We start from the raw sequence: 15451 nt of genomic DNA on the forward strand, positions 1-15451 counted from the left end.
CATGTATCGTACAACGTTTTACAGTACATATGGCCCTTTAAATGTTCGACACAGTAACGTAATATGCTACTTCTCGCACTAGTGCTATAAAGTAGCCCCATATGTACTGTAAAATATTTTGCAATAATAATCCCTTAAGTATTTTTGGTTTTAAATCCAACCTGAAACCATGAAAGATAATCCGATTTATTCAGACAAAACGTATTAAACAGTACTATTATTTTCGCAATTTCGGGGTAAATCTCATAAGGTCAATGGTGAACTATAATTATCTAGATCGCGTAGTATGGGTCTAAATATATCTATCTTGAAAAATCCTGCATTTTTACTCAAATTAACGATAAGTGGAAATATTGAGATCACCACATCTTGTAAGGCCATGAATTTAGTAAGTACGTATGTACATAATTGACGTTCGAAAACAAACTTGACATTTAAAAAGCAATACGTATTCATAAATAGTTTCCCATTTATAAAAATAAAATAACTATGATATTAATATGTATGAGTTATTATGTTACTCGAAATAAACGAATTTTAATTTAATTTAATTTAATAACACGGTATAGTTGCGATTACACCAAATAATTGCATTTAACCGGTAAATGGTGGGGCATTTGGTACGACCTTACGCTCGTTCTCTTTGACACTCCACCGCGTTTTGGCGGCAAGCGCGCGCGTTACGGAACGCAACCAACTTTTTAAATTTACTTTTTAATTTTACTTTTTTCGTGTGAGTGAATGGAAAATGTTTTGATGTGTCTGTGAAGTGGGTGTTAGTGTGTTGTTGGAGTTTTCAGGTTGGTAAGGTTGAGGTTATTTAAGCATAATGTTTACTTTGTAAAATGTTTTCAGCGCTAACATTGCATAAAAATAGCAATAATTTATAACAAATAATTTATGAACTGGAACACTTAATTAATTACTTAGAAATTAATTATCGGTAGTTACGTAAACCGAAGAAAGGAATACTTATATAAACTGAAGCGAATAGGTACTTAAGTTGAAGTTTTGAAAGAAAAACGTAAAATCGATGAAACAACATCGGTAAAAGAAAACAAAAGCGAACGCGAATCTCCAGATGACTGTTTCTTTTTTATAGGAATTCGACAAATAATAAAATGAAATTACCTTCTGTTTACCTTACCTAAGGCCGAATAAAAGGGGCACTGAATTACATATAGTTTACCACCTAATGAATAATTTTACTGTTTTCTTATCTCTACTGCCTAAAAGTCGTTACTTCGTCAAGCTGGGATTCGCGCGACATCATACTTTACTTATTTATTTTTATACATGTTATTTTAGTACATGGAAAGTCAACAGTGCTATACAGATACACAGAAATTACAAAGCCAATTACAGGTTCTCACTTATAGAATTATAATATAACTACATATAGATATAGTTGTATAACAATAAAAAAACTACTTAATTACACGTACAAGTTCGTACAGCACAAGAACAGCGGATATATCATATGTCAAGCTTCGCTTGATTTGTTTATTTAAACTTTATTGCACAAAAGAGGCACTGGATGTTTTGATTCCAAAAGGCATTCTCTACCAGTCAACCTTAAGGCAAAGCTTGATCTGTTAAAAGAGATAGCTCTTTAGAGATAACATCGACCATTGTTTTAAACTCTCCCGTGTAATCCTTGTCTGTTGTCTGTAAGAATTAGTTATTTGTCGCTTGAAGTAAGTAAAAATTAGTTATTTATCGATTGAAGTAAGTAAGAATTAGTAATTTGTGGCTTGAAGTAAGTAAGAATTAGTTATTTATCGCTTGAAGCAAGTAATAATTAGTCATTTGTCGCTTGAAGTAAGTAAGAATTAGTTATTTATAGCTTGAAGTAAGTAAAAATTAGTTATTTGTCGCTTGAAGTAAGTAAGAATTAGTTATTTATCGCTTGAAGTAAGTAAGAACTAGTTATTTGTCGCTTGAAAGGACTATGCGTCAAAATGGCCCCAATACCAACAGAGTTGAGAGTAAGGTCATTACATAGGTATTTCTATGTACTTCATTTCGTTCTATGGGCACCAAGCGGAATTCCATTGCAGAACTGAGATATTGGTATTTTAGTCAAAATGTCGTCACCCTTATTACCTAGGCAATATAGTCCACCGCCGGGCCAGCGCGGCAAATCATTCAGTGTGCTCGCCCGGCGGTGCGCGAACATCTACCCTGCAGTAATTAATTTACTTACTTGGACTCTATTGCCTAGGTAATAAGGGTGACAACATTTTGGCTAAAATACCAATATCTCAGTTCTGCAATGGAATTCCGCTTGGTGCCCATAGAACAAAATGAAGTGCATAGAAATACCTATCTAATGACCTTACTCTCATTTCTGTTGGCGTTGGGTCCAGGCTCCATACAAAGTTGCCCATGGTCCTTTGTATGAATTAGTTATTTGTCGCTTGAAGTAAGTAAGAATTAGTTATTAAGCTTCTGTACCGTTATTTGAAGCCTATTTAATATTTGAGAGTGCGATGCTGTTTGACAGATGACGTAGCGGTTCACTATAGGCTGACACCTACCCCCTTTGTACTTGTATTTCAAGTTTTAACCCCCTCCACCAGGCGCCCGTGGCCCGCGGCCGCGGAGCTCTTCATTGGCGTTCTGTTTGTCGGAACGTTCGGTTCACTGCAAAAAATTCTTAGAAATCCTTAGATTCTTAGAATTTTTTGTAAGTACTAATTAAAAGTATTGTTAACGGTTTTTCCGTTCGATTGTTAATATTACTTCAATGATTTGATGGACAGCTTGTGTTCGTCAATGTGTTTAGCAAAGCTGACACCTCATCGATTCACATCGCGAGCGCAGCGAAGCTGTCGCGTAAGTAAGCGATTCTTATTTTATTTTGTTTACAGCGAATCGAATCATTTTAAGCACGGAGCAGGTCCTTGAAAAAGTGTAAATGTGAATGGCAGTTTATAGGCCACAGTTTTATTGTCCTCCGAAAGGGAGGTTATAGCGGTTCCTATTACAGTATAGAACTGCCTAACTTAGGAATAACTAAAAAGACGCGCTCTGTGACGTCGTAGTTTATGCTAATCAACTTGTGATTTTGCATTAAGTAACCTTAGGGTAATTACAATAATAATGATCGTAAGATATATATGACCTGATATTTTCCGTGCATTTCCGGATTTTCTGGTACTGTGCTGCTGTGATACAAATTATTTTAGTTTGCATTTAAATCGAAATATCACAATAAAGGCTGGATTTGGAAGTACCCCCAATTTTAGAATGCTTGAGAGCTGGGGCTAAAACGCCTAAATTAAGCTAGAATAAGAGGCCATTAAAGAAATACCATGTTTGGTATTGCCATGGGTACCATTAAACAGTAAAGTTACTCTAGTATCATGCTGGCTACCAAATTAGGGTCCTATCCGCCTTAAAGTCGACCTTCTATTTCCGCTCTGAGGGACGAAAGGTAACTAACAAACCTACATCGAAAACCTCCTTTTCGATCTTTTTGTTTATATCCTTTGGAAAGTTTTTTCTTAATAATACCAATTTTGGATGCACAGTACCGTCAATATCTTTGTGAATTTTATTTTCAATTAAGGTATTTGTACGTAATAATAAATAGTGCAACTGCTAAAAGTGCCTTCTAGTTAAAGCAAGGGATTTAAAAGTGAAACTCTTGGATGTAAAACTGACATATCCCCATTCAGTTGTGTTATTTTGAATTTCGTTTAAGGAGTTTTATTATATTTATATACGTATAAAATTTTACTTTTGACATGTATAACTGCATACAGGAGGGGCACTATTTACCCCTTTGCTATAACTATAACCCTTGTGAGAAAAGGAGGTTCGAAGTATCTTTTCATGACTTAAGAACGTAATTGAGACTGGGAGGTCGGGTGGTTACAGACCGCCGCTGCCTGCACAAGGCATAACACATATCCTGCTGCGTAAGCAGAGTTGAACAATATTGCATTATGTTAAATTAGCATACTGTAACCTTTCCCACCTGCGCAAGGTGTGGAGAAATTTACTACCATTGCGTAACTTATTGTACCTATACTACCGGTACCTATTATGGATATCCGCCATGGCCTACTACAATAACTATCCTGCTACTTAGCAGAAGGTTTATTAAAATATAAATATGTGCTGTTAAGCATACATACATAACGTACCTAATATTTCCCGCCTGCGTAAGGCGAGTGAATATTACTATTTAGCCAGCTGAAGACCTGCCGCCTGCGCAAGGTGTGCGATTTTCATTATCCTGCTACGCTAGCAGATGAAGCAAAATGGCTACTGTAAGACCAGTATACTTAATACAATGAACATGGTTCCAAACGCCAAGACCTTTCCCGCCTGCGCAAGGCGTGTGAAAATGATTAGACACTGGGGCTAAAAGTCAGACATGGTTTTGATACTGTTATTAGATAAAAGTATATTAAGATCATACAACATGCCTGCGCAAGGCGTGCAACATCCATTTGCCTGCTGCGCAAGCGGGTATCAATTGGTTCAAGGTATCATTAATCAAATATTGGTACTACAAAGCAATTATGATACAAGTACCTACTTAACATGTATCTATTTCTATAAGCCAAGATTTCAACTCCCATGTAAATCTCCGCCTAATTCACAATAATAATTCATAATCATTTATTTGCACATAAAAATCCTACGCAAGGCATTCGAGAAATAATTTTTACTATCGTTTGGCTGCGAAAACACACCCCACTAAACATGAGACTGGCCCAGGAAGACCATAAAACCCTAAAAAGATAAAATAAGCCTTGACACACTCACTGCCAGCGACCCGCTAGGCGTATTCCTTTTTAGTAGGCGCTTTGCGAGACATACTGTTTTCTCGCGTTATCAACTTCGCTCGTAACGCGTAGCTCACGCTGGCACTGAATGTGTTAACTGGCTTTCCGGTGAGTAATATTAAAAATCACCATAAGTGGTTCATACTTCATACGTGGCCCATTCAGTCATGCTAATAATCTTGATAATCTAGAGTTCATGATACTGATCGTTGAATTAAAAATTTTAAATTTGTTTTGAATTGCCTTAATCAACCGGCCGCCCCGCCGCTACATAGTTCTAATGGTTTAAAGATATAAATATATTACCCTGGACTGGTTCAAGGTTCTTGGCCATTCATCATTTAACCCCATTTGGGTCAAACACAACAAAGGTTGGGAAAAATGTATCCCGCCCGTAGCAGCATAACAAGATTGCAGCAGCCATAGCGTGGCTTGAACTCCGTTAACGTTGCGTTGTCTACAGGAAAGACGTGAAGGACTTAATAAAATGTCTATGACCCACAACTGGTATATAATCATAGCTCAATGCAACTCATCATCGCAGTCCAAATGAAAGAAAGCCATTTCGGTTATTAATCTCGTTAAAATATATGTCCTAGATGTCGGGACGACTTCTTGTTAATAACCAAAAGTGCTTTTTTGGATAACGGATACAAACCCTTAAGGGTTGAGTTGAGATACATACATTTACCTATTGGTTCGAATCTACTTTAAAAGACTGCGTGGTTATGATATTCAATATAAAACATTACAAATTTCCCGGGTGGAATTAAGCAGGCGTACATAGGCTACGGAGACTGCTTACCATCAGGCGGGCCGTATGCTTGTTTGCCATCGACGTAGTAAAAAAGGCAAGCAACCTCGAAGGTTATTTCTATACCAATGTTCATTAATTGGTGTCCTATGAAATTATTCCCATAAGTATTCAGTTTTTGGCAACAATAATGTACAAGACAAAGTTTCTGTATTGTATACTGTATGTTACAAAATATATATGTGAGAATCAGTGAGTTCACTGAGATAACATTAGAATTGCTTTATATCACCGTTGATACAATGTAAATGCTAGACAAGTCTGCGCCATTGGGCATGGGCATGCCACAGGTTGAATTACCTACTTAAGTATATATAGTTCTCAAATCTCGTTTAAAGTAATGTAACATTAGTTTTTCTTCAAAAACATAAAAATAGGAAGGCTACTTAATGCCAAATGATTAAATACTGATTATTTTAACGAAGGTCTTTGACCTTACTATCTAACCCGTCAGTCAATAACATATCCTTGGTAAGATAAATAGTTATGTCCATACATCTCGCGCTTCCTTGAGCTTGCACCAGGTAGTACAAGTAGGTAATCCTGAAATAAGGTACGAGTATATTTGTGGACAAAGCTGGGACTACCAGTTAGAATGGCTATTACTTATATGTGTTAAATTATGCGAATTGTAATTTATTAAAACACTTTAGCGAACGTAAATCTATCATCTACGCACAGGCCTAACCTTGGCTTATCAGGAACGCAGACATTGTAATATGTGAAATACCAGACGATACAAAGAACCAAGCGGGAGGGCACTCTCCTGGCAGAGTTTTCAAGATTAAATTGTAGCTCACTAACTGAAATTGACGAGCTTTTAGTGCCAATAATACAGATCTTGTTTAAGATTTTAATCAGTCACTTTATGTTTTTAATATGCATGAAACTAAAGGCCAAGTAAGTATATTCAGGTGAAAGCCTTAAATATACCTATACATCTTGCATGATGGTACATAATTTCAACATGATACTCGTAATAATGATACCTCCAAGAGGAAAAATCCTAGTATTATTTTTGCTGTATTGCAGGCATTGAATTGATAAAGGTCATGTTCTTACCATACTGGCCCTAATTATTGTACATGTAATAAAATAAAACCACATTATAGGCTGGTTAAAGTATGGGCTTAGGCCCAAAAATATTTTAGAATACTCTCTGGGGTAAGACTACCATCGTAGCGAATATCAAAGAAAAATTAAAATGGTTACAGCAAATAGGATTTGTTGTGTATTATATAATATAATATAATTCAGCCTATATACGTCCCACTGCTGGGCACAGGCCTCCTCTCATGTGCGAGAGGGCTCGGGCTATAGTCCCCACGCTAGCCCAATGCGGATTGGGGACTTGTTGTGTATTATGATTGAAAATTGGATATTCTACGAGCTTATTTACATTCTGAATGGCTATGCACTGTACACAACTACAACGGTGAGAGTGGTAACGGGTTGAACTCTTTGGGATGAGTAACATAAAGCTGTTAATAGCGCTACCAAATTAACCTACTATATCACTTACTGTCTATTTGTTATTCAAGAATGTTCAAAAGCGGGAAAATAAGGACAGCTTAGGTTAATCCATGAATTAATTGTCTGAGAGCTTGATTACTTCTACAATATAATAGACAATATTGCATGTTGTGATAAGTGCACTTTTCATATGATTTACTTTGCCCTTAAGACTGTAGGATTTTTGGAAAACAAACAAGCGAAGCTCTGAAAAATGTATATAAAAATCGTTTTTGTGAGCCTATAAGTTAATCCTGCCTCATAAGTAAATACCAATATTTGGTAACCATATCTGGGTAAAAGACACTTTAAAGTGTCAATAATCAAGTTTATTTTCTTTTTGGCAAGGTAATATAAGGTCAAATATGAGTCAGTTTGTTAGAATGTGGACCTTGAAATCAATTGAAAGTATTGAAACACATATAATGATCGCAATGTTATTGTTGGATGGATAAAATAAAAAGTATAATTATGTTTTCATAATTTATTTTAATAAACATACTGTTTTCTATATTTATAGGTCCTATCTATAAATAACATTGTAAAGTAAAATATTTCACTGCACACTTTAAGCCTTTTCACATTCATCCATGTACCCGGATTGTTAAGTACACTTGTACTTGTTGTCTCCACCATTTTCACATATCAGTATAAATTAATCACATTGGCGTTTTCTGACCACCAGGCGATCACAGACACGTCTCAAATATTAAATAGGCTTCAAATAACGGTACAGAAGCTTAATAGCAGCGTTTTACCTTACAATAAAACGCTTATTAAGCGAAATACCTTATTTGAAGCCTATATTTTTAAATTCGCCTGTGGCTACAACACTCAGTTGCAATAAACCAAATCACTTATATAATGCCCGAGGGTATTTTTAACTCACTGCGTTTTCTCCTACCATGCAGGTTGCAATAAGCAACATCTATAGTCTATACATACAAGTCAACTGGTATGTCTCTTCATATTGAAAACGAAATAATAAATAATATCAAATGCAATCCTTTTTCGAATGTGGTATATTGCAACTTCGTTTTATTTATATTTTGAGACCCAATGAAGAGCTCCGCGGCCGCGGGCCACGGGCGCCTGGTGGAGGGGGTTAAAACTTGAAATACAAGTACAAAGGGGGTAGGTGTCAGCCTATAGTGAACCGCTACGTCATCTGTCAAACAGCATCGCACTCTCAAATATTAAATAGGCTTCAAATAAGGTATTTCGCTTAATAAGCGTTTTATTGTAAGGTAAAACGCTGCTATTTATCGCTTGAAGTAAGTAAGAACTAGTTATTTGTAGCTTGAAATTAGTAAGAATTAGTTATTTGTCGCTTGAAGAAAGAAAGAATTAGTTATTTATCGCTTGAAGTAAGTAAGAACTAGTTATTTGTCGCTTGAAATTAGTAAGAATTAGTTATTTGTCGCTTGAAGTAAGTAAGTTTTAGTTATTTGTCGCTTGAAGTAAGTAAGAATTAGTTATTTGTCGTTTGAAATAAGTAATAATTAGTTATTTGTCGCTTGAAGCCTAGTGTACAACAAAATAATCATTATATATTTTTGCCATTTCATTTGACGTACATAATAAGCAAACATTGGATTCCAGAAGGCAAGTCCGCTTGGTTAAAAAAAAAATGATGATGAGTGAAGTTTTAAACCCATTAAAAAAGAAGGGAATTGTTGTTATTTTGTTTCAGATTAACATGAAACAAAACAACTATCAGTAAGATTACATTTTTACAAACAAAACTTGGAGAGATCACTAGTATATTTATGAGAGAAGCATTAATAATAAGATTTAATAGAGTTTATCGATATTTGTCTTTAAATTTTTCCTCTAAAATCCAATTTTATTCTGATTATAACTTTTTACTATACATATAACAAACAGTTTATTTACATAATTATGTAAATGTTTACTTTAAAACAAAAATAATCTAAAACAAACATGTACATAAATATAACATATAAATACAAAAAAAGACACCAAAACACTAAAAAATAAGCACAATTTTCCGTCGTTTATTATATTATGTTGTATCTACATAAAAGTAGATTCGTGAAGCAGACGCTCAATAGACAACCAAGATAAACTCTAAGATGAGATCCTTTCTAATATTCACGCTTCCTACTTTAACTACATTAACTGTAATAAGTTATTATGTAAATGTCCGGTCTGCAAGTAATTGAATCTTTGCCGATACAGTTGCGCAGTCGGATTTAGCAACAATGCGGCAGGTTTCACATTACGGAGCTGAATTATTGGCTATCGAACGGACAGAGCCGTTAATTATTGGTTGGTTTGGTTGTTAGTATATATTATATTATAATTCGTTTATATATTATTCACATACATATTAATTTGGGACACTTTGTATTGTATTGTATTTCTCTGTATTGCTCATATTGTCTAGCTATTCATATGGTTTATATTATTCGACTATAAATCATATTTACAGTTCTTTTTTTTATAAAAAATATAATTTGCAAAAGTGTCCTTCCTTGGGACTCAAAGCAATTTTCATACCAAATTAAACAATCCTTAATTTAAATCGGTCCAGAATCAATTCTACAAAATACCATTTTATTCACACACCGTTGACAAAGGAGTGGACGCAAATGCCTGCTTTATTAGGCGATACAGATCATATTGAGAGGAAAAACAAATGTATTTAGTAGATGTTAAAACAAAAACACCATACTAAAGCATAGTTCATATAGAATTGGTACGCACTTTATTTTTTTAAGTTAATAAAATAAGAAAGTTATGAATGGTGAATTTTAAATAGTAATGTATTTAGCTTTCAAATATATATAAATTAAAAAAAAGTCTCTGTTATGTAAATAATTACGAACTGTTTTCTTAATGGACCCCCATCATTTTCTGCACAACACTTTTGTCGACATTTTTGGCGTGTTGATTTCTTGTAGATCGCAATGAATTGATACCCTGGACAATTTGACTAGTCTTATTTAATTTTTGATAGATTGAAATTGGGGACAATTCGAAGTATTCATCTCACGGGGCATGTATTTGGCCTGATTATTAGCATACCATGCCAAAACTTTTTTGAGTAGTGGCAGCTGGCTAAAATCTGGCCATCATTTCACAGGACCGTTATGGGTTCTCATAATAAGCTAGATTAGTAATTAAACCTAAAATAGCTAGATTAGTAATTAATCCTTCCAACTCGGCGAGCTTCGTTGCCTAAACACGGTATATGACTGAAAAGCTCTCTACTATATTACCATTATTGTGTTTGTATTGTTTAGTATAATAAAGTTGGAAGTGCAAATTTACGTTCAAATTTCAAACACTTGAAATAAGTTCGGATAATTCAAGGTCCGTATTAACTAACTCAGCGTTCGGATTGGACATCAAATATTAAAAAAAGACAAAGATCGATAAGTAAACGACATGTCAAAATTGACGTTTATTTATATTCCGCTGTGATCCCAATAAGATCTATCTACGATATTTCTAACGTCAAAGTGACATTGGTTGCCCGAATCGAGCTTCTTCTGTCAATTATACGACATACAAACGATATCTAAATGAGAACTTATCTAAACCAGAACTTATCGTTATCGTATCGCATTTTTCGAATCGGGCCGTATAATATGCAGGCTACTAGTTTCCGTTGCAAGAAATTGTAATACAAAGAAATTAAAGGGAGTTTAAGTTTTACATACTAAACTTCTACATACTCTATTTCCTTGGTAAGTACAAACAGTATCAAGGGAATCTACAATACTAGAAGGTAAAAAAAAATCAAAAAACTAATAAAAAAAACTGCGTTTGTTAGTGCCTTAACGGAATATTTTATTACAAGTTCAAGGGTAAATCATTGTCATAAAAATTATGCCACAAGAAAACATCAAAACTCATAAGATATGATAAAAATAACAAGCTTGTTTTATGGTTTTATGCAATTACACTTGCATAACCCGACCGTGACCGGTTACGCAAGCCGATGAGAGTAAACTGTTACTATGGAAAGTTTCTACTATAATGTGAACTTTAGATATGTACACGTACTAAGGAAACACAATTTTAGGGCATCCGCTAGCTGGTGCGGATGCGCGGGGCGGGCGCACGCACGCGGGTGCCGTTGTAGAGTAAGATCCCAGAGCCGCCAGACCTTACTTATTTTGTCATGAATAAAATGTATGGGATAATATAGTGTTTGTAGGCCGGCTATTTGTCCGGAACGAGGTGCTAAAGTTAGGTAAAAATATTACTAACTTTTCTTAAATTCTCATGGCAGATTTTTATGTAAGTTTTAGAAAATATTGTTAAAAAAAAACATTCAACCGAATTGATAAGCTCCTCTATATTATCCCATACATTATATTCATAAGAAAATAAGTAAGGTCTGGCGGCTCTGGGATCTTGGACTATTGTAGGTGAAATCTGTCGCACTCGTCCGCGCCAATTAGCGCTCCTCCTACGTTCTCATATTCATAATATTTTTCGCTACCCCGTTCATCCGCTCCGTGTAACCATGCCAGCTGACGCCCTTACTGGGTACATACCTATAGATAAGTACCTCTCGCGTCAAATGATGGTCCCTATGTCAGTTCCTTTTGGTTTGGCTTAATTTAATAAGTAATTGAAGAAATATATTTATCGACACGTCGACTGTAATGATTGAGTTAAGGCCAGGCTTCGTATGCCAAACTGAAATTTATACTTTTTCAATATGGAATCCCGACTCAACAAATATACAGGGTGATATTTAGTCACCTGCAATAATTTACGGGCTGAATATATAGGGCATACTGAGCAACTATTACTATAGGACCAACCTCGAAATCGCGAAAAAAAAAATTGTCTCTCCCATAGAAAATGTCAAGATCTGACAGCCAAAATGTATAAAGCTGTCAATTTTTTTTCGCGAGTTCTGGGTTAGTCCCATAGTAAAAGTTGATGATCTATATATATTCACTATACAGGGCGACTGGTAAATCGACCTATTCCTTGAAAGGGGTTATTCTAGAGCTCATTTACAATGTTTTTAGCCCTATCAACTAGGGGTCCAAAATTAATGGTTTTCGAGTTATACGAGTTTTAAGTTTTTTCCGGAAAAACGCCACCTTGCGACCTAAAAATGCCAATTAAAAAAAAAGTTCATGCGTTAGGATGATTACTTTTTATTTATCTTGTAGCCAGTGAACACAGCAATACTTTGAATTAAAAAAACTGACTAACAATTAAGTCAGTCTTGAAAAATAAAAGGTTAGAAATTAAAAGTTTAAGTATGTATTGTATTTTTCAACTCGACTGTAAACACTGTAATGGTTAGTTAATATAGCAACATCCATAGACTACGCTTAGCATTGCTTGTTAGGGCTTGTACACAAATCACGCGAGGGTTTTTCGGCTACTTTTTCAATAAAATTGTTACAATAATTGTTATTACTAAAATTCTTCATAATAATTCGTGAAACGGTCAGCGTAATTTTAAATTAACAGGCCAATTCTAGTTTTAGTTATTAGATCTGTTTCCAATATGATACCGATATGATACTGCGAAAGGGTAAGGGTATCGTTACCCCGCACCTCCACCATGTACAGTCAACCAATTTGAATCCTAGGCCACTGTAGAACCTTGTCGCTTTAACTAGTCTATACATGACAAGCATCACTCAATAAGCACTGTCGTAGTAGTCATTATGACATGGTTCTATAGTGGCCTAGGATTCAAATTGGTTGACCGTACAGGTGACGCCTAATTGTGGTGGAAGATAAATATTAGTTGTAGTTTTCTGGCTTTATAATTGTTTTATCATTCAGCTAGATTACAAATATGAACTATTATTATTTATTTATTATATATATAATAACTCCACGGCCGATTCGGCCACGGCGACTGCTATCAACTCCGATGCTGTCTCTGGTGTGCTCGCAAGTGACTGATGTAGCCATATTATACAGTACACCTTACTAACTATAATAAAAGTATAGTCTAAGATTTCAAAATTACCATTCCATTGCAAGTCAAATACAATACACAAGTCAAACAAAAAATATACTAACAATCAATAAGCAGAAATTAAGCATGTCAAAACAAGAAATAATATATAAATAGTCAGTCATCCAATATAAAATCTGCTATGGAGTAAGTAATAACATTTCTGCAAGAGATACCGTTTGAGTCTTGTACTGAAGATTTTACTATTTTTAATAGACTTTGTATTCAGTAGGCACATTGTTGGAACATGAACACAGCCTAATAGTCTGCTGCATATTTCATAACGTTGAGCCTAGGGATAATGTCGCCTTTTATATCCTTACGTCTGGTAGCCATTCTTTTCTCACTGTCCGATGAGCTCTCATATTTATTTAGATGCTTAATTAAGTCTGTCAAGAGTACGAGCGTATATAGTAATATTAGTGACGGAACAGTAAGGATATTGAGATCAACAAAATGACTCCTGCAAGAAGCTATTTGAGGTATGCGCACTATGGTCCTTATTATCATTACCTACCTTATAACTGCCACCTTATTAATGACTGCCACCAACGGAATGCCGCCTGCAGATATTTATTCATCTAGCAGGGCGATAGTTCCGAATTCAAATACATAATCGTTGCCAGTTACGTGCCAGTTACCTACCAAAAGACTGTGAAGGTTTCAAACCCTCACAATACTGATCTCTCAGTGTCACAGCCAGTGGATGTCATTCCAGATCTAGAGCAGAGCCCAACTGGGGAAGTACCTCCACCTTACAGAAAACCGAAGTCAAATAACACTAGACCCTACTCATAGTGTTGTGTTCCTGCCGGTGAGTAAGGTTGCCAGAGCTCAACGAGAGGGGGGCGGGTTTAGGGTCGGCAACGCGTACATAGGCTACGGAGACTGCTTACCATCAGGCGGGCCGTATGCTTGTTTGCCTCCGACGTAGTATAAAAAAAAAAAAGTCATATCAGTCAACTTAAATAACTAAAACTAGAATTGGCCCGTTTAATTAATAAACTCCATATTGTTATCTGTGCCTTTTATCCCTTGGTTAACAGTCTACTATTGACAGTACCTGTACATGACATCTACTGTACTGAGTGGATACGCTGATACAAGATTTGATTGGTGACATATCTAAGTTACCTTGCTATGTCACGAGATATCGAAAATCATTACGAATGCAGCCCCCTTAAAGTAAATGCAAATATATGTATATAGGTAAGTAACTTCAGTAAAATGGTCAATTATAATGATAACAATACTAACGCAGCACGCGACGTTGCCCGCATAATTATTCAACTAAGCGCCTATTTCACCAATATGATAATTGGCACTTGATAGTGACTGTTGAGCGAGGTAACTGCCAGCTCTCCGATCCCCAGTTGCGTCCCTCAGTCTCTTCAACAGGTCTCAGAAAAGACTTAAAGCGCCAGGGCCCCATGGACCCAGGGTCGTCGCCGAACGGAACAAAGCTATACTTGGTACCGAGACCACTGTACTTCTCCACCTTTGCATTTTCGTCCGCCTCCTGCCAGCTCTCCGATCCCCAGTTGCGTCCCTAAGTCTCTTCAACAGGTCTCCGAAAAGACTCAAACCGCCAGGGCCCCACGGACCCAGGGTCTCGACGCCGAACGGAACAAAACTTTGCTCGGCATCAAGCCCACTGTACTTTCCCACCTTTGCATTTTCGGCCGTCTCTGCCGTAGCTGCCGCCCTAACAGAAAGTAATTGTGGCTTTCCATCAGAGAATGGTCCTTTGTCCTTATGCTTCATGCACCTTTTTATTAGAATTTCTGTTGGAATTTCCGATTGAAAGAACCTTATTGCTCTTCTGTGATGGAAAGCCACAATTGACTTCCTTTTTTGTCGATTAAAAAAATATTTTATTTCGGTTACCTACAAGATCATTGTGACATCGCGATGAGATTGCTATATTAATAAGTGTTTAAGAAATATTATTGTCTTGTTGACCTTACCAAAACTGCATTAGATCTAGGTTAGATTACTTTAGTATTACACTGGCTATATATTTCGGTAATACTAACACCAGTGTAATAGTAATAATATCTCTATATGAATGAGATAAGCTGATAAATGTGTATATTTAAGAAAAAAAAAAAGTTTTTACTACACTAAAGTTAAAGTTAAAGTTTTTGACTATAGCCCGAGCCCTCTCGCACATGAGAGGAGCCCTGTGCCCAGTGGGACGTATATAGGCTGCATTATTATTATTATTTATTATTTTTCAAAATTGATGATAATGATGATTTAGTCGTTGATTGTATTTTTTTTCAAAATCTGTCAATGCCAATCGTCGTTGATTTAAAAGTGAGAAAAGATCTCATAAAACCATTTTCGTGT

At 35.7% G+C, this 15451-nt stretch overlaps 1 protein-coding gene across 1 annotated transcript in view; it reads left to right on the forward strand.

Moving 5' to 3' along the window:
• Positions 1–634: 634 nt before the first annotated feature.
• LOC133530125 (uncharacterized) overlaps positions 635–15451 on the forward strand; it is a 64957-nt gene continuing 50140 nt past the window's right edge. Inside the window, exon 1 of the mRNA XM_061867968.1 lies at positions 635–800. The gene's annotated coding sequence lies outside the window, so the exon portion shown is untranslated. The remainder of the gene's footprint in view (positions 801–15451) is intronic.

The sequence above is a fragment of the Cydia pomonella genome, chromosome 22, assembly GCF_033807575.1.
Source record: "Cydia pomonella isolate Wapato2018A chromosome 22, ilCydPomo1, whole genome shotgun sequence".
Taxonomy (NCBI): Eukaryota; Metazoa; Arthropoda; class Insecta; order Lepidoptera; family Tortricidae; genus Cydia; species Cydia pomonella.